At 56.3% G+C, this 21,984-nt stretch overlaps 1 protein-coding gene across 1 annotated transcript in view; it reads left to right on the plus strand.

The window, feature by feature from the left end:
- Positions 1 to 242: 242 nt before the first annotated feature.
- OTUD7A (OTU deubiquitinase 7A) overlaps positions 243 to 21,984 on the plus strand; it is a 90,741-nt gene continuing 68,999 nt past the window's right edge. Inside the window, exon 1 of the mRNA XM_054561970.1 lies at positions 243 to 366. The gene's annotated coding sequence lies outside the window, so the exon portion shown is untranslated. The remainder of the gene's footprint in view (positions 367 to 21,984) is intronic.

Consider the following 21,984-nt stretch of genomic DNA (forward strand, 5'->3'; position numbering starts at 1 on the left):
CGAGGCAGGCGCGGCGGGGCGGGGGCGCCGCGCGGCGCGCGCACGTCCACCGGAGGCGGTGGCGCGGCCGAGGCGGGTGACGTCAGGCGAGGGCGCGCGCCGAGTGGCGGCGGGCGGAGCCGGGAGGCGGGCGCTGCGCGCGGCCGCGGGCGGAGCGGACGGGCGCGAGGGGCGGAGCGGCGCGCGGGAGGAGGCGGGGGAGGAGAGGCCCCCGGGACCGCGAGCGGCAGCTGGGGAGGGGGCCGCGGAACCGGAGCGCGAGCGAAACAGCTGATCTGATTTTCCTTTAAAGAGAGAGAAAATGGAAGTCGGATAGCGGCGACTGCGGCGCAGCGGGCTGGCGGAGCGGAGCGGCGCGCGCGGCAGGTGAGACGGCGCTGGCCGCGGTGCTGACGGCGGCGGCGGGGTCGGGGCCGCCGACTAGGCAGGTGCTCCGTGAGAGCGCGGGCGCCGGGTCCCTGCTCGGCGAGGCGGCGAAGCGGGTGGGCGCAAAGGCCGGGTGGCCCTGGAGCGAGGGCGCGGGGGCGCAGGGGGCGCGGGGGTCGTGGGCTCCGCGCAGGGCTCGCCGGCGCGTCTGCATTGCGGGCTCCGCTGTGGACCCCGCGGGCGCCGTGGCCACCGGTTCCGGCCCGGAGAGGCGCGCGTCTCCCAGGCAGGGTGCGGCGCTCGCCCTGGATCGGGGCCGGTGTCTCCTCCGGCCGCTTAGCTGTCCGCACTGGAACGTGATGACAGGCGTGGGGGGACCGGCCCTTTGGTCCGCGTGGACGCGCCGGGGGTCCCGTGGCACCGGCCAACTCCCAGGCACAGCCCGGCCCGGCCCTGGAGCAGCGCGTGAGGCCGCTAGCCGGGCGCCCGGGCTGTGGCTGCGTGGGCCCCCGCGGTCCGAAGCTCCGCTCGCTCGCTCCGCTGGGTCTGGCTGGACAGGAGGCAAACCCTTAATGCAATTTGGCTGTGGACCCGGAGGCCTTCCCTAGTATCTTCTCACTGGAGGGGAAAAATTGCATCTGCTGAGCTTTAAGTGCTCCTTTAAATTTGGGAAATGTCAGTGATGTCATCATTAACAAAAACTTTCCTTCATTGGACACGACCGCTGGAGTGTACCCTCCTCCCCGTGTAGCTATTGCAGCCTTTGAGAGTCTTTGCGAGAAAACGGGTTTGCCTTTGCTCTCTGAACTCAAACCCCTTGCTCAAGTGAAACGGTTCTTATTTCCACTGGTTTGAGAACCCATCGGTTGGAGTGTGGCTGCAGGGAAACTTGTACGATCCGGCGGGTCTGGGAACTGCTTCGTCCACAGCACATGGATCCAGGCAGAGTCATACCTGGCCCTTATGTGCATCATGGATGCTTTATCTTTGTAAACGAAAGTGAGTCGTGAGTCGTGAGCCGGAAAAATTTTTTTTAAAGATGTTATATTTGACGTGGCAGGCGATGTGTCAGGAAAAGGTGGGCCGGGCCGCCTCACTCTTCGCAGGCCTTGGTGAAAATCTGCAGCTCCCCTTCCTTCTCCACCCCCCTCCCCCTCCGGGAGGTGCCCGGGGGCGGCCCGCCCCGCACACAGGGGTGGCGGCTTTCCTGGGGCCCTTCCCACTTTTCATTTCCTTACCTTAGTAGCCATGTGTCCCACCAGCCTCCAAGGCCGATTCAGTTCCTAAGGAGGGTGGAGAGAGAACAGGGGCTGGAAGACCCCCCACCCCCTGCCCACAGCACACCCGGTTCTGGGGAGTTTCCCCCCTAAATGGGCGCAGAACGCCACCACTGTTACATTGGTGGGCGCTCCATTAGCACCAACTATTATGGGAACAGAAGGGGGCAAGTTCCCAAGATGGTCTGAATACCTCCTTAAGCCTGTCGTATCGAAAGGGTATTCGGTAAGGGACAAACGTATTGACGTTTTTGTGCTTAATAATGAATGACTGCTTCTAATTGGTTAAAGCAGGCATGCCTTCAGTTATTAGTGTATGCTAGTGGGCCTGTAAGGAACGCAGTACCACATGCCACACACAAGTGGCAGCCCGATCAGAAGCGTGAAGCTCTTGAACGCTGGATGGGTGTGAAGGAAACGGGCAGGCAGCGGTCAGCGTGGGGCCCGCGACCCTCAGGGTGGCCGCGGACAGAAGCTACTGCCTCATGGAGCCTTGCCAGGTGTGGGTCTCAGCCTGTATTCGGGGGACAGGTGTCCCTTGAGGAAGTAACTGCTGAAGCCCTCGGCCATGCTGGGGCCCGCACTGAGGCTGTGGGGACGCTGGGCTGTCTGTCTTCACCTTGTGGGGAAGGGGACAGGCACCTCCCACTGGAGCAAGTGGGGCGTCCAAGGCGCCGCACCTCTTAAAGGTGCTGAAGTTATTTATACTGGCAAGGCTGCGGGAGGCAGGGAGCCTGGTGGCAGAACGGTCTCTAAGGTGTGGCCTTTTCGGTGACTTTGCCCCATGGTGCGTAGTTGCTTTAAAACTTGAGCTCTTAAGTCATGGCTGAGATTTTTCTGCAATTGAGTATGACATTTGGTTTTTAAGGCTCCTGGTTGTGAACCCTGTAGAAATCGAGGCTGCGAAAACACCCTGGCTGCATATCCACTTTATTTTGCACCTGTGGACTTGTGGAAATATTCGCCATAATGTTTTTGATTTAACTCACTGTAGTACTTGTCAAAATACAAAGGCAATGTTTCCGCTAGATTTTTAGATGTCCGTCGCTTATTTCCTAAAACACTTCAAAAACAATCACTTTAAAGCCTCTTCACATCCTTTTTATGCTTAGAGTATTGTGTCTTCCGTTTCTAAGAAGCCAGCATTGCCTTGGCTTTTCTTTTCGTTCCCTTTGGATCTTAAGGTCGTGTCTTTCCTTCCTGTCTTAGGCCGAGAATAAAGGCTGAGTCAGCTCCCGCGGGGCCGGCAGGGGGCGCGCTAAACGCGGCTGGCGGGCCCCTACCTGAGCCACCTGGGGAGGGACCGCCAGGTTGGGGGGAGTGTGCCGGTGTGGGTGCGCGGTCGCGCGCGTGCGCTGCGCCTTCGCGTGCCTGTCGCCCAAGGGATGGGAGCTGACAGAAGGACGGGCACCTACTTGAATAGCCAGAGGTGGTGGCTTCTCTGGCTGGGGCAGGGAGTGGCTTTCACAGCTCTGCGTCCTGGGAGAGGGGCGGCTGGTTCCAGTGTGAATATGCAGGGCCTCCCCAGAGCGCGGAAGGGGCAGCGCTGGTGGGAGGGAGGGAGGGAGGGAGCGCATTGGCCCGGGGCGAGGGCATCCTGGCCCTGGTGAGGCCTGATGCTGCCAGGGCCCCGTGGGGTCTGCTCCTGGTTTGACGCCTATGGACTTAAACCCCAGGAGTCGGTGTCAGTGACCGGCCTCAGGGCGTCTCTGATGGAGACTAGCAAGTGTTTCATCCCTGCACATTTCTTTTGCCAAAGAAAATAAAAACGGGGGAAAAGAGGCAACGGTACTTGCCACGTCAATGTATTTAACCTGACTTTAGGCCTGTGCTGTCGGCACATCGCCTCTGAGGCTTCTCCTCGCAGGAACTGAGCCTGGGGTGGGGGAAGGCCCCTGTGTGGAGGGTCCCCTGGCTGCGCTGGGATGGGTGTTGCCCGGGGTGTGGGTGGTCACGCAGCGCCTGGGTGTGGTCTGAAAATCGGACTCCTCTCTCTTCCCCGCGGAGCCCGCATGCAAAGTGGGACCCATCACACCTCGCTGGGCGATAATTTTCTTTCTACTTCTCATTCCGTGGAAAACTCATGTAACACCAAACTGCTGATTTCAAGGGGACAAATGGGAATAATGTGGGGTGTTGTTTTTTTGTTTTTCAGCTGTGTGCTGAGGCACGCTCTTCATCTGGAGCACTTCCAATGGCACCAGGGGAAGGGCCACTAGATTTTAACAAATGCAAAAACAGGTGGCCCCGGATCCTTTCGAAGATGCCCTTCCCCAGGGGTGACCCCAGACCATGCTACTCAGGGCACCCTCGGATCCGCGGGCATTTGCGTAGAAACCAAGCATGCCCGTTCCTTTTTGTAATATATCTAATTTGAAAATATTTCCCCCTTGACACGCGGGAGTGGCGTTGTGTCTGCTGTTGGGGGCTGCTGCGCCCCCAGCCGTGTGTGCGTCAGACCGAGGATGAGGTGGCCTCGGGCAATGAGACGCAGCGGGCAGGGGAGGAGGCGCCGTGGCCACACTGCGGGGACAGGGTTCCCTGTTGCTCACGGCGATGAACTTCCCGTTCCGAGGAGTCAAATGTCCATTCATGCTCAGGCCGGCTCTACATGCATCCCTCTCCTGGTTTAAGCAGCTAAGTCTGAAGTAAACAAGCTCATTTTGTAAGTTGGGAGGCTTTTGAGTGTCTCCTTCCCAGGGAAGGTTTTCTGTTTGAGCTGGGCTTACTCTTACATCCTTTTCCTTATAACTGTAATGGAAATTGGGTGTCTGAATGAATATACATAACTAAGACGCTGTATTGACTGTTATGAAATATACCAGGAGAGCCTATAAAAGCCATTCCCTTTACTGCTCAGCGTTTCATTCGATGGTTTATCAGATTGCTGCAGTTTCCCGTGGTGCTAGGGAGTGGTGTGAACACCCCCTGCCCCCCATGAGATTAGATCGTGTCTCAGTTACTGAGACAAGAGTTTAGGAGCTCGCCCGAGGGAAGGCGGCCGCTGGGAGAGGGGGCCGTGCGCCCGCTGCGGTCCCTGCCAGCCTGGGACGCGATGCCACTGAGGAGGCCCCGACTCTGCTGTCCTGTGGCTGCCACCCTGCCCTCTACCCCGATCACCATCCCTGCACTTCCATTTCAGGAGTTGTCTGTGACCTGGGCTCTCCTGTTTCTTCTCTTTTCTTTTTATTGATTTAGAGCGAGAAAGGAAGACAGACAGACAGACAGCGAGAAGCATCGATTTGTTGTTCTGCTTATTGATGCATTCATTGGTTAGTTCTTGTATGTGCCCTGACCGGGGATCGAACCCACCACCTTGGCATATTGGGAGGATGCCCTAACGAACGGAGCCACCCGGCCAGGGCTCCCGTTTCTTCAGTTAAGCTCAGGGTGGGCCTGGCACATCCTCCTTCTGGAAGAGACCACGCAGTGGGCTGTGCCCTGGGCCATGCCCGGCCCTGCCTTCCGCATCCCACCCCCCACCCCCTGCCGAATGCTGAGTCAGCACCCTTTTATTTTGGGGGTTCCAAGACCAGAGCCGCCACCCACTTCCCCATCACGTCCCTAATGATGATTTTAAGCTTGGACAGAAGTGTGCGCGATTGAAGTGTGAGCAATACATTTGCATGTGTAATTCTTCATGCCTTTAAACAAGATTGGCATCTGAGACTTACACAGTTAACTTTTTCTCTTTAAATTATATAAATGAGAATATTTCCTTTTTCCAGTCTTTTGAACGGCATCATGCTGTCTCTTGACAGAACCCCCACTGAACAGTAAAAATAAATGGGACACGTCGCCAGCTGACGTGGACGGGGCGCCCAGCTCTGTGGCCTTGGGCACAGTCTTAGGAGTCCCCAGGGGAGCACGTGTTCTCTGCCCTCCCGCAGGCTTCAGCGGGGAGCAGGTGCACCTGTGCGCAGCGGGCGCAACTCTGAAGCATGATCAGTTGGTCCAATAAAAGGGGCCGGAGGCCGAGTCTGCCCGCCTCCGTCTCACCAGCCCAGTCTGCCTCCCCCATCACTCGCTGGAGCGACAGTTTGCACTTGTAACTCAGGGGGCCGCTTGGGTGAACTTGCTTTGGCTTTTTGGTAGAGAAAGTGTAGGTAAGAAGGATGGATGACCTTCTATGGCTCAGTGATTCTTGTAGAGTATCTAGACTCGTTAGCCAGCTTCTTTTTTATTTTTAGTTTTTAAAAAACGAAGTTCCTCTAAATCAGAGTGGACTACAGACTCCCTGAGAACGGGGCCGCGTCTCCTACATCTTGGTGCCGGTCACGTGAATGGCAGCCCCCGGGGTCACTTCTTGGGATAGGTACAGAACTCACTTGCTTATTCTTTGGAGTTGATGAAAGAGAGTCGTTCCCGTGAACGATGCGCAGGGTGGGGGAGACAAATGAACAAAATGTCCCATTGGCGGAGCCCTGCACACCACAGGGTCCTCCATCGCAGGACCTGCTGGCCTCCCCAGAGCAGCCCACAGGGCACCCCTTGTCCTTGGCACTGGCAGTGGGGAAGGGCGCAGAGGCCTCTGTGCCGCCCCATGCGCGCAAGCACATGGCTCTTTTGCAAGCCCTGCTGGGAGTCAGGCGGCGTGAGAGTCCGCAGCCCGCTGCCTCGGCTGGCACCCTGGGCGCGCAGGACGCGGGAGGCCCGGCCGGGGCTCTTGGGGGCAAGCGGCCTGGAATGGCAAGTTAGGTTGCTGTGCGTGTGCACGCCTCTTGATTAGTTGGTTCGTCCAGTTTGTCTTGTCCGAAGTGCTGATTGTGAGCCAAGCCTGTGGGGTCCACTTGGCTGGACGTGGAGTTGACCATAGATGGCCAGGCGCTGTGTGTGCTGTCAGCCCGATGTGTCCCCTGGGTCCCCTGCCTGCGCCGGGCGAGGTTGGCAGGGCTTCCTTACGTCTCCGCTACCAAAGTTGCCTCAACTCATCCGGTCAACAGTCTGGCGGGTGGTGTGTTCAGAAGTGCACCCTGACCCAGGGGGCTCCCGGGGTCCCAGGGAGCGGTCAGCACAGGCACGATTCCCCTGCTCAGCGTGGGGGGGTTACTAGTACCAGGTCTGTGTGCTGTTGCATTGAAACTCAACTCCTCTGTGTCTGAGGAGGGCCAGGCCAGGAACATGGGCACCGATGAGCGCCCGTGGGTGGCCACGCCGTCCCCGCTGACAGCATGGCCGGGCCTGCCCGGGGCGCAGCTCCCAGCCTGGGGGGTGTCCAAGCTTTTGGCATCTCTGGGCCACATTGGAAGGAGAGTTGTCTTGGGCCACACTCTAAATACATTGCAACATATAATCACAAAATAAATCTCATAGTGTTTTAGGTAAAGGTACGATTTTGCAGTGGGCCGCGTTCACAGCCTCCCTGGGCCACACATGGCCTGCAGGCTGCAGGGCGAACGCCTCTGCCTAGGTCTTATTTTCACATGTGAAATACGGACACGTAGCTGCCTGACCTGTGGTGTTCCATTTCACTCCGTGCTTCTGCGCAGAACAACCCCTTAGTTTTCTCTAAGAGCCAACTAGTCACTGCTGAGACAGAACGGTAAGGAAAGGTGAGGTGTCTGTTGAAAGTATTTGTGCTCATTTCCCTGGTCGCGGAGAACACAGAGCGTTGTCCTGGGTATCTATCATTAGAAATGAGTCGTGTGGAGAACATTGTTCCACCTGACTGTTAGGCTCCTTGAGGAGCATCCTTATTACCTCTCAGAGGTGCCTGGTGCAGAACAGACTCTCAAGGTGTGCTTGTTAAGTGCATTTAATAGTCCCGGGGGAATTGAGATTAGAAACCGAATTATTCTTTCTGGAATTGGTTAGCTCCCAGGAGTGTGAAAGTAATGTGGTTGAGAATGTAGTTTACGTAAAATCTGAAACATTTTCAAACTTCAGCCCCCCGGTTTGCTTGTGTACAGGGTAAATAAAACCCAGAGCATTTGGTGACTCACAGTGATGGGACTTGGTTGTCCTGCAGCACAGTGTACACTATAGTCACATCATTCCGTTGTACACACCTACCTATATCCCAGTCCGCGCAGTGCATGTTAGTTTCATGGTTCCACTGTGCACGTCCATGAGGCACACTGGGCTCTGCCTCCACAGGGGCTGCCTCCGTTGGGTGAGTCTCCGGTGGAGTCGGGCCATCTCGCAGCCTCGGTGTCCCCACGGTGACACCAAGGCGCCCGTCAGACCCCTGTGGCTCCTCCCCCAGCTCGCCTTCCCCGCGCACAGAGTGCAGACCTCCTGGGCATTCCTTGCTTCGCAGCGGGGTTGGGCGCGGCCTGCCCGGTCGCTGGGGGTCTCACTGCCCCGAGCCTCCGCACCGTGTTGTCATTTATCATAATCTCTTCCCCTGTCAGGATTCGTCCCATCTGCCCTCTCGCAGGTAACCTGCGTTCCCACGGTTCTTGGCCTTGGGGCTGTGTGTAAATGGGTTCCAGGGTCAGACAGTGTCAGCGCCTTTGCCGGTGATCCTTGAGGGATTCTCCAGGGCCTACTTTCAAAGTGCTCTTTCAGCTCCCTGGCGCTCATGGAAGAGTTTGTTTGTTTGGATCCCCTGTTCTTTTCCTGAATGGCTCTGGACGCTCACTGGGAGAATTCCTGCAAGCTTCAAAATATCGCTTGAAAATTAAAAAATAAAAAAATTTAAAAAACCCACACATACTGCTATCTAAAGCCACTGCGCCTGTGGGTGTGTGACGGTGGCAACAGGAAACTGAGACTATGGGGGAGATAGGGGTGGCCCTTCACCCGTCCCCGCCCCCCGCCCCGTGAGAGTGTCCTCGCGCATCCGCCCTTGCTGGCTCCTGCCCCTCCGCCCGTCCACGCCTGCTTCCTGGGCTCCTCACCGTGTGACATTTGTCAGTTTGATGGCGTCGGCCCTTTGCCGATGGATGGGGGTCAGGGTGAAGCTGGGCAGTGTGTACTCGATTTGCATCTGTGGTCTGGAATCCAGTTTCCCCAAATGCGTTTCCTTCGCTCAGCAGGGCTGCGCGCCCTGGTGTTGGCGGTTCAGCCCGGCGTGGCCGGTCGCAGAGCCTTTGCGTCCCTTTTCGGGTTTGCTGCGCCCCTTCCTCCCCGGACGAGGCCAAGTCCGCAGGCCAGGGTCTGCTCGGTGGCTTCGCTCCTTGCCCACGCAGGCTGTCGCACCAGGCCCAGGCCACTTCTCCCAGCGGCGTCTGTCTGCCCCGGGGGTCAGCGGTGGGCGCTGGCTCATGGGGCCCATTCTGATGACGGGGGTCTCCTTGATTCATTGAAGGTGGGATTGTTTCTCCTGCTAGATCTCTCTCTCTCCACTTTAGTTATTTAGGGGGCTTTCAGGGAAAGTGTGGAGGAGGAAACCATTCACTAGAAGCCACTGTCTGGCAGGCGGGCGGTTGTATGGACGCTGAGGGATTCAGGGGGCTCCACGTGCTTTGAGAAATGGGGTGACATTGTGCTCGGAGCTGGGCGTTGGTTAGCATTTGCAAATTCAGGGCTCTTTTCCCGAGAACAGTTGTTTACCTCCAGAACGATTGCCCACAAAGGCCCTTCTGTTAGATTAGACGAGCTATTGTATTAGAGATTGGGCGCTGCCCGGGCCCCCAGCCCCCGCCTGGCGCAGCGGCCTGGGCACAGAGGCAGGCAGGTACCACGCTGGACATCTGGCCCCGGCCCCCTCCACCGCGGAGGCCTGCCCTGCGCCTGCCGGTCCAGCAGCCTCAGACCAACGGACCGCTGTACCTCGGAAATCGCTGTGGCCTCTTGGACATCAATCAATAAAGCCTTGAACGAACGCTTCCTGCTTTGGTCACTGATGAATATTAAATGGATGCCATTGTCCCTCCTCAGACAGAGTAGCCACCACCAATTGCCCTGGGTCCTCCCGACGTTGCCCGCTTCACATCTCTCGGCTGCCCTGTGAGGCACGTGCCTCTGCTCAGGCGACCCGAGCAGGGGGCGCCCCGGCGGCCAGCCGCCGGTCTCCGGAAGCACTAGCCGTCTCCCCAGGCACCCACCTCAGTCTCTGACGCCTCGAAGACTGCTTCCTCTGTGGGGTCGACTTGAGCTGATGAACATTTTGTACTTTCTTATGCTTTCTTTATGTATGCAAACGCATTGCCCCCACGCTGTGTTTTGGAACAGCTTACTTGCAGTGATCAGTGTGGGCTTATTTACTTATTTTTATTATTTTATTTATGTATTTTTATAGAGGGGGGAAGGGAGGGAGAAAGAGGAGAGAAACATCAATGTGTGGTTGCCTCTCGCATGCCCCCTACTGGAGACCTGGCCCACAACCTGGGCGTGTGCCTTGCCTGGGAATCGAACCGGTGACCCTTTGGTTCAGACTGGCACTCAGTCCACTGAGCCGCACCAGCCAGGGCTGTTTATTTTAAACGTTCAGTTTTCAACAGTTATATGTGTACCACCCTCAGTTTTTCAGAGTTTCTCTATCTTTCAAAGGCCGTGGCAACTTACAAGTAGGACATCCTAAATCCTGAGGAAGGAGAGCTGGGGAGGATGGCAGCCCAGCCTGGCCCACTGCGGGCTGCCCGAGGGGCAGGTCACTCAGCCTTTGGACCTCGGGTGCCTGCCAGCCCCGCCGCTCAGTGGGAAAATCCACCTGGAAGCCTCTGAATAGCTTCCTTCTTTCTCTGCCCGCCTGTCTGTTCGTAGGGTCCACAGGGGGTTGACACAGGGCTTGTCAATTACCGGGACACGTGGCCAGTGGACCAGAGCCTCCCAGAAGCCAGGAGGGCCAAGCCCCACATGCCTGGAGACAGGAAGTTGGCGCGTCCAAGTCTCAGTGGAAATGAGAACACCCACTGTGCTGTTCCGAGTGTGGGAAAAGGGCAAAACGCAGCTGGTGTTTGGGAAGGACCACATCTGGGGCCACCTGTGCAGCCAGACCGTGCGAGGCCTTGGAGATGCGGCCTCTGGAAGCTGCCTTGGGTGCCTGGGAAGATAACAGAGTGAGCTGCCCATCTCCTGGCTTCTCCCGGCTTCTCCCGGCTTCTCCCGGCCACCCCGGCCACCCCGGCCCGGGACGTGCTTCCCGTCTGGCGCCAGCCCTGAGGCGCGATTAGCCTCTTGCTCTTCCAAGATGGCCTGTTGCCACATCCCTCCTTTCTTTGCTTCTCCGGTCGGTTGTTCATTGGCCCTCCGGTCGGGAGCCTGTGCGTTGAGCCGTGGTCTCACCGTGTGCTTCGCTGCTGCTCCCTGCACAAGTGACGCACCCTGCTTAGCTTCCCCCGGAATCCACTAGAAAACCCGGGCACAGGGTTTTGATTTCTGTGATTACATTATTCATTTCCTTTCATTCTCTTTGTCTTTCATATCTTTGGTCTTTTCCAAAGTGTCTTCCTGATCCTTTCAGGTTTTGATCACTTAAAAAAAAAAAATGCTTCCATTCATCCCTTAAAACTGTGTCTTACGGTCTGTGAGAAACCGTCCGTGACCTGAACATGGCGAAGGGGGCGGGATGGGGGTCGCTGGTCCTGCCGCTGCTGCTCCCCGGGTGCCCCGGGCCTCCGTTCTTGGGTGGGTTGATTCTGGTGTGTTTTCTCACCTGACCACAGCCTGCTCGTGGGCTTGGCCCCGGCACGGGTGCATCTGGCCAGTGAGGTCGCCTGGCCCCTGTCAGACCCCCAGGGCGTTGTGAGCCTGGGGCCACCTTCCATGTCCCCTCTTGGGTCAGTCGTTGTGGAGCCTGGAGGAGGCCGTCCCAGCCGAGCACCCCCTGAGCACCCCTCGCTGGGTGCCGGGCGGCCCGCCGCCAGGGCTGTGCACGGGGCAGGGGTGCAGGCGGCGGGTGGACCTGTCAACGGACTGGCCAGCACTTCCCAGCCGAGAGTGTGGTATTTTCTGGAAGGCGACTGGCCTGCTCCTCTTCATGACATCACCGCGACAGCGAAAGCACCGCGCTGGGCGTGGCAGAGCATGCGCCTCCGGAGACGAGGGCTGAGTCCGCCCCGGGAAGCGGGGAGGAGGTGGGTACGTGCGCTGGGACGCGCCCGAGCCGGCTACGTGGATGAGATCTGAGCAAGCTTCTGGGAGCTCAGTTATTCACAACTTTTTTAAAAAGCACAGGACATTTTGGAGTATTACCTACCACTGGGGAACCATTACTTGAGGTTCAGGGTTAGACACCGCCCCAGGTGACCTGGCCTTCGCCACCTGCCTGCACCCACGTACAGCACAGTTTGTGGCTGCCCCTCCCTCCCTGCGCCTTCAGCCACGTCCTCACGTCACAGAGCGTGTGGTCCCCCGGTGACCCTGCAGACCTCATTAGAGTCCCATGGGAAGAGGCTCCCTGGGTTGCCACCCCATGCCTGCTAGCGCCCCCAGAAAGCCTGGCACTAATGTCCCCTCCACCCCCCGCCCACACACAGGAGATCTGGGAGTCTGAAGTCACTCTGCCGCTTCCCCGGAGTATAGCACTCATTATTACCAAGTCACGTGACGTGGGGTTGTCACAAGTGTCCCCCGTATCCTGGTAACAAAGCGTGGAGCGTCATTAGTTGTACGTAGCCGGGGAGGGTGCCCATGTTGCTCTGTGACGTGTTGCTGAGCCCCTGTGTTCATGTCTGTCACACACTTGGCGTCAGGCCCGTGGGCGCCATGGTCCTGCCCTGGGCACCGCCCTCCCACACGTGGGGGATGAGGGGGGCCTGTCTCGGGAACACACGGCACCTGAGTTTGCCCCTGGAGGCGAGCTGAAGTGGTCACATGTTTGTGTGAAAGGTCCCCAGGTGTCCCCCTCCTATGTCCTGAGCTTTCCCTCGGTCCAGCGCACCCCTGGCCAACCCTGACATGCAGTGCCGTCCACCCGGAAGGTGCCCAGGGTGGCAGCCCCGCTGGGCACCCCCTGCCCCGTCACGGCCAGCGGGGTGGACAGAGGTCTTCGCTGTCCCCCCAGGCCAGGAGCAGTGGGTGACTCTGGGCATTTTGTTGACTCTGCCCCTACATTTACTCTCGTGAAATCACACGGCCCTTGGCTTTGTGCCCTGTCATTCATTTGACAGAGGTGGCGTCTACACCTTTTCTTTCTCATAGAAGTAGCAAATACTCTAGAAAAAAGTGCCCACCGGAGCAGACGTAATGCTGGGTGCAAAGAGCGTTGCATCCGGCTTTGTTTTCCTTCCCACCGGCATGGGTTCTCAAGCCTTTTGCACATTATTAAATATCCTTCCTAAACCGAGGCTTCTGTGACCACGCGGCGCTGTGCTGACTGAGAGCACTGAGGCCGCTGAACTGGGTATTGATCGCGGGCTCCCGAGGGCCGGGCGCCGGCGGCCCTGTGGCGCAGTCCAGGCCAAGCGATGACTCCTGGCGGCTCAGTGTGGCCGGTCACCGGAAACGAGAGAGCCACGGCCCCTGCCCAGTGTTGGGCTCTCCCTGACCCTGTCCCCCGGAGGGATTTCACTCTGGGACTCGCTCTGGGCTGTCATCCCAGGCACATCCCAGCTTCCTCACCCGCGTGGGGGGCGGCGTGCCCAGGGCTGACAGTTCCACATCCGTCTTCCGCGGACCTTCACCCAGAACGCAGCCTGGGCCCCAGGTGGCACCGGCGCCCCTTGCAGCCTAGCGGGACGGCCAACTTGGAGCATGGGGTCCCGGGACATCTGTGGGGAGGGGTGGGAGGTGCAGGGAGGGCCTGGTCAGGGCCGCCCAGGCTGGCCCCAGCCCGAGGCCACCACCCGCCGCTGCGCAGCTGTGCCCTCCGCCCTCTCGGGATCTGTAACGCAGGGCCTGGCCCCCTACCCCCGTGGGGTGCACCGCAGGGTCGGAAGCAGCGTGCAGAGGCTTCGTGGCAGGCAGAGGAGCAAGAAAACGGCGCACGTGGTTGGTACCAGGCTGCCCGCCAGCACAGGCGGACGGTCCGACGGCGCCCGTGCCCACCTGCCTGCTGGCGAGCTGGGCAGCGCGAGGGCAGGAGCGCTGGGTGCAATGCAGGCCTGGTGCTGCATGTCGGCCTGGGGCTGGCCAGGCAGGTGAGGGGACAGCCGCGGCCATGCATAGCGGCGAAGGTGGGCCTGTCAAACGGTCCTGCTTTTTAAAGTTATTATTTTAAAATAAGCAGTGAGATGGGAGCAGGAAGGCGTTTGGATGGCAAGAAACCCTCCTGTCTATGGAAACGTTGCAGACGATGTTGCCAAGGGCTGAGCGATTAAGGGTCGTAGCCCTCCCTGGAGTTTTAATTTCTCATCAGTGCGTTTGTCCTTGAGCTTGGGGCGGACTTCCCAGAGAGGACCCACAGGCCGATGTGGAAGCTCCGGTGCAGGTCCCCACTCACCCAAGGTCGCAGCCCTCCCACTAGGCTGGGCGGGCCTCGCCGAAGCCACATGCAGCCGCTGGGAGTGACCGGCACTCTAGGGCCTCTCGGGCCGCAGGAGACAGCTTTGGGGCCGAGCGCGGAGCCACCCTCCCGGGTCAGAGGTGTACCCCTGGGTGTCATGCCATACGTGACGGGTCAGCTCTGCTCGTCCCCAGGCAGTTGGAGTCACAGAACAGAAAGAACAAGGTGAACAGGCCTGGAAGAATAACAGCGGCGCAGCCAGGGTGTGGGCACCGTGGTCAGGCTCAGCGGGGGCCCCTCTGTGACGCCGCCACCGTCTGCGGGAACCGCGGTGGCCACCCCCAGTCACCCTGGTCCGTGGAAATCGTGTGGGCTTCCGTCCTAAAGCAGCACGTGTTTAATGAAAGAGCTGGGCACAACGGCGGAGAAAGGAAGTCACCGTCCGAACACGTCCTCAGGAGACCAAGTTCATCAAGGCTCATTTGTATTTTTTAGGTTTGAGGGGAAAATGCTTAAAACATTCTTGTCACGTGGAAGACGAACGCTCCCAAGAGCAGCCCCCGGGAGCTGGGTAGGCAGTGTGTGTCCGAGGCACGTGGCCAGGGCGTGGTGCCCCCAGGCCATCAGGGGGCAGCCCTGGGGGCCCGTCCTTGCGGCTGCCAGGCCTGTCCGCCTGCTGGGTGGGGACTGAGGCCACACAGCAGTGGGGCGACATCGGAGGGGAGACCTGGGGCCGGCGCTCTGCAGCTTCTTACCTGCTTCCTCAGCCCCGGCCTTCGGGTTCCCCGGGCGGTGATGATGACGCACGTCACGTCCACCTGTGGGGTCGTTGGGGCCAAGCAGCAAACGCGAGCCATCTCCTGGAATGCGGTGAATTTGGGATCTTCTCCGGCTCTGCTCTGGCTCCAGTCATGGGAGACGCTTTAAATAGGGAAGCGGCACTGCCTCTTGCAGCTTCCCCAGCCCTAAGTAGGTCAGGGTTTTGTCACAGTTTTGACGAGATCACAGGTGAGTCACCGCAAATTTGGAGAGTCACGAATCTTGCGGGCATGTGCAACCCAGTCAAACGGCAAGGCTTGATTCCCTGCAGGAGGCCCTCCGGCCCCGCTGTCCCCACCCAGGGCTCAGCCTCGGCCGGAGACAGCCGTTGGGGAGACGCGCCCTCGCTGCCAGCCGCGGACATCTGCCCTCTGGCCTGTGTGAGTGGCAGGAAAGCCAAGTCCCGGGGGTGGCGCGGGGGAGCCAGCCTCTCCCCCTGCGACGTGCGGCTTTTCATAAGAGCATAATGTCACACAGAAAGGTGCTCGCCGTGAGGGCACAACTTGATAAATGTTCACAGGGTGACCGCACCGTGTAGTCCACAGCCATGTCCGGCGCGCTCTGCGCCTGCTCCCAGAGCCCGTCCAGGCACCTCTGCTGTCACCTCTCACCCACGACCGGGAGGTCTGTGTGCCCCTCCCGGGTCCGCGGGAGTCACCCTGCGTACACGCCTTCCGCCCGTGCGAGCCCCGCAGGCCCGGCCAGGTCCCCGCGTGCAGTTGCGGCCCGGCAGCTCTCGGGGCTGTGTACAAATACAACAGGCCCTGTTGACGGGCATTCGCAGGGATTCCAGGCTCTCTGAGCAGCGTGGCTGTGGCCACTCTGGAAGATGTGGGTGCATTTCTGGTGGGTGCTGGGTCACACGGGCTCAGACCTTCGGCTTAGGAGATGCCCGAGCCGTCCGCAAAGGCGCTCTCTCAGGCAGGCGGAAGCCAGCGTGAGGATCTGCAGGTACAGTAAATACAGTTACGATGGAAACAGAGTGCATTTTGGGTCATGCAGGCATCGAAAGGCACTTCAGTGAGGAATTGTTCTCAGAACCCTGAGGGGACAGAATTGGTCTTTCTAGAGGCGAATTCTGCATTTAAACGAGGGATTTCAACCCAGCGTCTGCTTGTGCAGGTCAATTAGTTTTTTCGTACTATGCCCAGGCGACAGCATCCCCCCACGGAGCACGTCCTGCCCCCTGCTCAGCCCCCATGGGGAGGGGCGTGAGGGAGGGGCTCATGCCGCTGGGCGGAGGCAGAGGGGACCGCCAGGTGGGCACTGTGCACTCGTCACTCGCGCCCCAGGCCATGTGTTGTATTAATAAAGACGTGTCCCTGAGGACAGGCCTTGGATACCAAGCTCCTAACGGCATCGCCTCTTACACCCTCTGAAGTTGGGGAGCACATGACCCTCTTGTGACCCACGAGACTCAAGTTCAAGGGAAGTACCTGCCCAGGGTCTGGAAGTGACTACGTCAAGGGGGCTGGCCCGTGTCTTCTGGCCCCAAACCCCAGCCCTTTCTGCCACTCGACAGCCCGTCCTCTGTTGACCAAGCAGATAAATTAAAGATGGTGGTTTATTCTGCAGGGATTACGAATAAGTTGACTGAAGTGACCAGTCCCTGCTGTTGCCCCCGGCCCTTCCCTCCTGAAACAGACACAACCCTCGGGCAACCCTCTGATGCGCTTGCGTGGACAGATTTGAAAGAATCATTGTAGGAAATCCCGGTAATGGGATGCAGTCGTTCACGTAATGTGAAATCTAATTCTTCAATTCTTTGGCTGTAGTATAGATTCTAATGTTCCCTATTCTTGTTGGTATTTTCTGCAACCTGAGAGTTAACCTAAAAAGCATATTTTCCCAAACTACCAATGTCCATTACAGGGGAAAAAATAGAGCAAAAACCAATTTGGTCAGGGCCAAAGAAGCACAGTGTGGGTGTCATTACACGAAGCTTGATGACTTGCAAAGGGCTTGATGTTGCCTTTGATGGTTCTAATAGAAAACACCCTGCCAGCCTTTGGACGGTGAGCTTTGGGCTTTGATGCTGTAATATCCTGCAAAATTATTTCAGAAACTACTGCCTGTATCTTGAGATTGTCCATGGGGAACACCAGCTACAATAGGTTATTTTTATTATCAGAAGAGATTTTTATTTTGTGCACTTAGGTTAGTTCCAGCCTGACCAAGTTAAAGAGCTAAAAACAAAATAGCAGCTACAACAAAACCCTAAGTTTATATTTTTATTATTATTTTTAATCCTCCCCCAAAGCTATGTTTATGGATTTTAGAGAGAAAGGAGGAAAGAGAGAGAGAGAGAACCACCAATTGGTTGCCTTTTTTTGTATGGGCCCCAACTGACCGGGAATTGAACCTGCAACCTTTGTGTGCACAGGATGATGCTTCAACCAACTGAGCCACCTGGCCTGGGTGCCTTTCATTTTTTTAAGCAAATACAGCCCCTTGCTAACTGTGAAGTTTGTGTTTATATTATACAAAAATAAACGTATTCATATTAGAATTTACTCTGTGAGGGGACCCCTCACAGTATCTCCCAGGAAAGTGACCAAGATGTTTAATGTTGAGAATCTCAGCCGCGATGGGAGGGTTTCCATGCCCAGTCAGCCCCAAGCGGGTTTCCTCACAGACATGGTTGCCATCATTTGTACCCAAGCCTCCTGCACACACACACACGTGGGCAGAGCATGTTCGAACCCCTACACGTGGCAGTTCCTCCTCTGATTGGCAGGGCACCGCCTTTCGGTGATGAGGGCCACAGAAGCACAGGGTTGACCTTTTCCCTGGACTCAGGTCCAACCACGCGCTCTGCACTTCAGGTCCACGTGCCTTACAGGGTTAGCACACTGTCCTGGGGTAGCAAGTGCACCTGGCACATCGCACGCCTGAGGAGGCGCCCGCCCCGCCCTGTGCCAGCTGTGACACCCCCTCAACGGCCAGCACACGCGTCCGTGCACCTGCCCTCGGCGGACACGTGTGGGCTGCAGGCCGGGGCTGCGTCTGTGGGAGGCTGCGTCTGCTTCCACTGCATCGGAGCCTCGAATCAGGGCGCATTTCCTTTGGAGATCAAATTAGCATCTTGTGACAATGGCCAGTCCCGCCTGCCTCTGGCTTCCCATTTGCAGTGACAGCTCAGTGCATGTTTGCCTTGGTCCCCTTGCCTGACTGTCCTCCACAGCGACCAGCAAAGAGGGTTTGAAGGAAGTGAAACAGGTCTGCGCTTCCTTACCAGTTGCCAGACGCGGCAAATAGATACACGGGGTGCCCGTTAAATTTGAATTTAGCTAAGTAATGGGCAACATTTCAGCATGAGATTGTCCCAAATATTTGGACGGGCCATGCTCATTGAAGCCCTTCGCCGTTTATCTGAAATTCAAATTTAACCGGACATCCTATATTTTACCTGGCAACCCTAGCTTTTAAAATTTCCTTTTCTCTTCCTGGAACCCAGCTCATTTTCATTCCGGCAAAAAGCAAAAGTTACAGAGCATGTCCAGTTCTGCTGCAACTGTTTTATTTAGTGGAAGAGAGTGGTCTTTTCCTGGTGGGTGAACGCGGCAGCGGAGCTTCTGTAATATTTCATTTCTTTCCCCTTGTACGGGTGCCTGCGGCGGGGTGTGCAGCCCCGGGTGGGGGTCCCGCCCCTCCCAGGACTTCTGCCTGAGCCACCAACGCCCACTCCCACTTCCTATTTGCAGGCATTGTGCCTCATTCGCCTTGCCAGCGTCTAATGGTTCCTAAAGGTTCCTGCTCATCCGCATTCGCCCCTCAGGCTTGCTTGTGACGAGCCTTTTAGAATGTTGCCTAAATTAGTGTCCCTACACCACAGGTACCTAATATTTCTTACATACTTCCTGGGTCAGAGAGATGAGTGGAAGCAGAGTTTATCTACGGCGTTCTTTCCTTAAAGGGCCCACGGCGGTAAGCTTTGTTCTGGCACCGTCTGCGGTGCCTGGATTAGGTGCCTGGCTAAAGAAGATGGAATAGGACTTACCTGTCACCCCGCGAGGTCTCAGATATCGGCACGGGAGCCTGCCGCCTCTCTCTCGTTACGGCAGCCGTAGTCCCTGAGCCAGCCCCCTATTCTTTTCCCTTTCGCGTTCACTCTCTTCCCAGCAGCTGGCAAAACCGCACTGTGAACGTGAACCACTTTGCTATGGATACTGTTCTTATATCTGTTAGAATCTGTTTCACCCGGGGAGGGAAATGCCCTGACTCTTCTGGTGTTTTTGGCTGTCTGTAGGGCACCTGAGGCCCTTGGAATTACCAGTCTGCTGCAAGCAAAGCCAAGGAGTCTTCCTTGTGTAAGAGCCAAATAGCCTTTCATGTCAAGTCTGAAAAAAACATTCCAGTCTATTCACCAGCTGCTAAAATGAAGGCCTTCTGTGGCCTTCCTGTTTCATTTGTAAGATCCCAAAGAGTGTGGGGCTCTGCGTTCGGATGAGTTGGGGAGCCCACCGCCCCAAAAGCAAAGTGGCCGCTTCTAGGGTCGTTTTCTGCATGCCTTGTAGAAACTGAACTCTTCCCAATGGGTGACTGATTCTCAGATTTCTACAACTTCCAACTATGTTCACTTACAATATCAGGTAAGATGCTTTTTATGCCCTGGCCGGATAGCTCAGTGGGTTAAGAGCATCGTCTCCATACGCCAAGGTTATGGGTTCAATCTCTGGTCAGGGCACATATAAGAATCAACCAATGAATGTATCAGTAAATGGAATGACAAATTGATGTTTCTCTCTTTCTTTCTCTTCCTCTGTCTCTCTAAAATCAATTTTAAAAATTCCTGATAGCTCTCATTATTCTCATTTTTTTTAAAAATGTTTTTTGTGATGGGCTATTTTATTCACTCAAAATACAGATGGAAGAGATTTGATAATTGTTAATATCTCTAGAATTCTGAGGCTATTTAAATCAGGTCTGGGTCTACAAGTATCAGGAAATTGTAAATATGCCTTTTTTATATTGACTTACATGTTTAATTGGTTAATGTGCATAAATATATTTTTGCTAAGAATTGGTCTTTCAAGGCTCAGAATGAATATTTTCCTAAATTTTGATGTTATTAGAGGAAGGAAAAATATTGCCGTAATTCTATTATAATTTTTGGGAATGCTTCTGCAGCTGTTAAATTGGAATAAAGGTTTTTCAAATATAAATTGCTTCTTTTGTAAATATTTCTGTTTCTTGACTTTACACTTGCACATAAAAAAAATCTCTTTGCACCCTGGCCAGTGTGGTTCCGTTGGTTGGAGCATCAGCCCATAGACTGAAATGTCGCAGGTTCAATTCCTGGCCAGGACACATACCTAGGTTATGGGTTCAATCCCCAGTCGGGGAGCCTATGAGAGACTGATCGATGTTTCTCTCTTGCATTGACTTCTCTCCCTGCCCCCAGCCCTTCCTTTTTTTAAAAGCAATGGGAGGAGGAGAATGCCCTTGGATGAGGATAAAAATATTTTTTTTAAATGCGTTCCTGTCTGGAGATTGAGGGACCACTCATTCCTCCCTAGGGAAGGCTCTGTTCCAGGCGCCGCACCCCGATCCTCCCCAGGTTTGCCCAGCGCCCCATCACTCAGCACCGGTGGAGAGGGGGCCTAAAGCACCTCTGGGGTCCAGATTTCTCAGCCTAGAGCCCAACTTTTCCTTTGAAGTAAAATGGAGCTCATGTCTGCTAACTACACTTTAAGATGAGTCTCAACAAATACGTGCACCTGAGTAATCCATACTCATACCGAGATACGGAACGTTTGTATTAACTGCACGCCAGGAAGTCCTCATGCCCTGACCTAGAACTTCCTGTGAAGGGGACCGGGCTCTTGCCGCGCATCGGCGCTCAGCTCGGTGTTTCTGTGACCGTGGCTGGCAGTGCTCTGTCGGGGAGTCGTTCCTGGCTTTGCTGTCCACATCCCAGCGTCTCCCGGTGCTGGGGGTCATTTGGCTACTTTCCTGTTGCCGAGCCTCTGGGCCGTTCCCAGATCGGGGCTCTGTTGAGTGAGGCTGCTGTGGACGTTTTCGTGCACGCTTTTCTGTGGCCAGATGCTGATCATTTCTCTTAGGGTAACACCGAGGCCTGGGGTGACTGGGTCACAGGGCAAGCTGATGCAGGACCGCGAGAGCATTTCATACTCCCGCCCACAAGGACGAGGGTTCCGGGTGCGCCACGTGCTTGTTGCCACTTGGTATCATTGGCCTTACGTCCTTTAAGGCATTCCAGGGGGCACGTACTGGTGTGTCATCATAGTTCTATTATCTTTTAATCCTTCCCTGAGGGTATGGTTTTATTGATCTTAGAGAGAAAAGGGGAGAGAAACATCGATCGGTTATCTCCTATACGCACCCCTACTGGGGACTGAACCTGAAACCGAGGCACATGCCCTGACTGGGGATGGGACCTGCAAGCTTTTGGTGCACAGGACGACACTCCGACCCACCGAGCCCCCGGCCGGGGCACGTCCCTGTAGTTTTAACTTGCATTTTTCCTGGTGGCTAATGATGTTGAAGTGTCTGTCCAGATCTTTTATTCAGTTTTTCCTAGGCCATTTGTCTTTATATTATTGAGTTGCAGTTATGGCTTCTGATGAGCGGATTTGTAAAAATTTTTATGAAGTTAACATACCGTTTTTCATATATGGTGATTGTTTTCTCTATCACTAATAAATAAGTAAGTAAATAATGCTTGCCCAAGCCATGAAGGTATTCTCCTGTGTTTCTTCTTGAAGTTTTATAGCTTAGCTTTTAACTGAGGCCTGGGATTTGTCTTGGATGAATTCTGTGTATGGAGCGAGGTAGGGGTTGAAGTTCACTTTTTCCGCATATCGGTATCCCATTTTCCAGCCCCATTTGTTGAAAAGACCCTCCTATCCAGGCTGAATTATAACAGTGCCAAAAATCAAATGCTCGCATAAGCGAAGGTCTGTTTCTGGGCTCTTCATTCTGTCCCACTGATCTGTTCGTCTGTTGTCACGACAGCATCACGCTACCTCGATCCTTGCACCTGCGCAGTAACACCCCCAACTCCCCTCCGTCCCATCTCCGTGGCTTCGCCCCGTTGTGACACAGCACCTAATGCTAACACTGTGGGCTCATGCGGGCGCTCCTTGTGCATAAGCCAGGGATGCCGCCACCTGAGCGCAGCCGATGGCATGCGAGTCACCTGTGGTGGCACCGGGCGCACGTAGGACCTGCTCAGTCAGCGTTCACCCCCCTGCCTGGTTCTGCAGGTGGCCCCGCTGCATGCCCCTC

This window comes from Pteronotus mesoamericanus, unplaced genomic scaffold (assembly GCF_021234165.1).
Source record: "Pteronotus mesoamericanus isolate MK-2021 breed Mesoamerican mustached bat unplaced genomic scaffold, CSHL_Meso_final scaffold_582, whole genome shotgun sequence".
In the NCBI taxonomy this organism is placed as follows: Eukaryota; Metazoa; Chordata; class Mammalia; order Chiroptera; family Mormoopidae; genus Pteronotus; species Pteronotus mesoamericanus.